This window comes from Camelus dromedarius, chromosome 4 (assembly GCF_036321535.1).
Source record: "Camelus dromedarius isolate mCamDro1 chromosome 4, mCamDro1.pat, whole genome shotgun sequence".
Lineage (NCBI taxonomy): Eukaryota > Metazoa > Chordata > Mammalia > Artiodactyla > Camelidae > Camelus > Camelus dromedarius.
The window spans coordinates 13,641,745-13,642,954 of NC_087439.1; the positions used below are offsets into that span (position 1 = coordinate 13,641,745).

A 1,210-nucleotide genomic window follows, 5' to 3' on the forward strand; every position below is an offset into this window, starting at 1 on the left:
GATTCTGCATATAGTAGTGGCATATAGGATCTGGCCACTGTCCACATGTATATCCAGTCTCTTTATTGTGAATTATTGAAAAATAAGTTTGGAGAGAAATGAAAGTTCTTAAGAATCAAAGGAAGTTCAGTTAAAATTAATTTCTTACCTCTCATTCTTTTTTTCTAGCTAACCATAATGTTATCATATAAGCAAAGAAACTTTGGTTTTTAAAACTGTGAAAGACTTGGACGATACTTTGTGAGAGCAGGATGAAGAAAGACTAATGTAACTTTATAATTTATGTAATTTAAGAAAATTCTCTCATGACATTTGTTTAACCTAAAGGTCTAGGGACCTTTTATCTATTTCTCACTGCTCTAACTCTACTGCTTAATATAGAATTAAAAATGAATACCTGCCATCTGCTTAAATGTCTTCCCTCTATTGACCAGCAATTTCATTGTCATTAGAACACTGCCAGACTAGCCATTCTTCCAAATCTCTCTCCTAAAAGGTTTGAGTCATTACTCAATGAAGTATAGTTCATCAGAGTTAACATCAGGACTTATTTTATCTTTAGATGATTTAAAGCTGTCTTCTTATTCCTTCTGTTTTCCTGTGGATGTCAGGCTTTTGAAAACTTCTATCTCTATGTCTCCACAAAAGATAAACAAAAAATTCCAAAAGTTGTGCTTCCTTAAGCAGCACAGAGACTAAAATTACACAGAGAAGTTTAGCATGGCCCCTGCACGAGGATGACATGCAAATTCCTGAAGCGTTCTATATTTTAAAAAAAAAAAAAAGATTGATTAGCAGTTACATTGTGACAGGTCCCATATAGAAAACCTAAAATCTACAAACAGTTTTCATAGAAGAGGGCAAGAGAAATTTTTTAAAAATCCAAAAGCTTAAATCAAATGTTTGATAGAGGCTAACATTTAAAGTACTAGAGTAAATCCAATCTTTGGGTTATCTGAAAATTTCATTTTTCTAAGTCATGTTTCTCCAAAACAGATGATCACGTACTTCCTATACTCAAAAATAAGCTTTTCAAAGCAGAAAATAAAAAATAATACAGAATATCAATGTACATTTTTTCTGGCACATTAGAAATGATCACGATAAAATTCTTAAAATTTTTTATTATCCTGATTTGTTCCTTGAAGAATATAAAAACCTAAAGAAAAATGCCTTTAAAGAACTCACATGATATAGTTTCCAAATTCAG

The 1,210-nt window shown here is 31.2% G+C and overlaps 1 pseudogene; it reads left to right on the forward strand.

Annotated features, from left to right (window-relative positions):
• The first annotated feature begins 671 nt into the window (after positions 1-671).
• Positions 672-772, forward strand: LOC116153216 (U6 spliceosomal RNA; annotated as a pseudogene).
• The last annotated feature ends 438 nt before the right edge of the window (positions 773-1,210 follow it).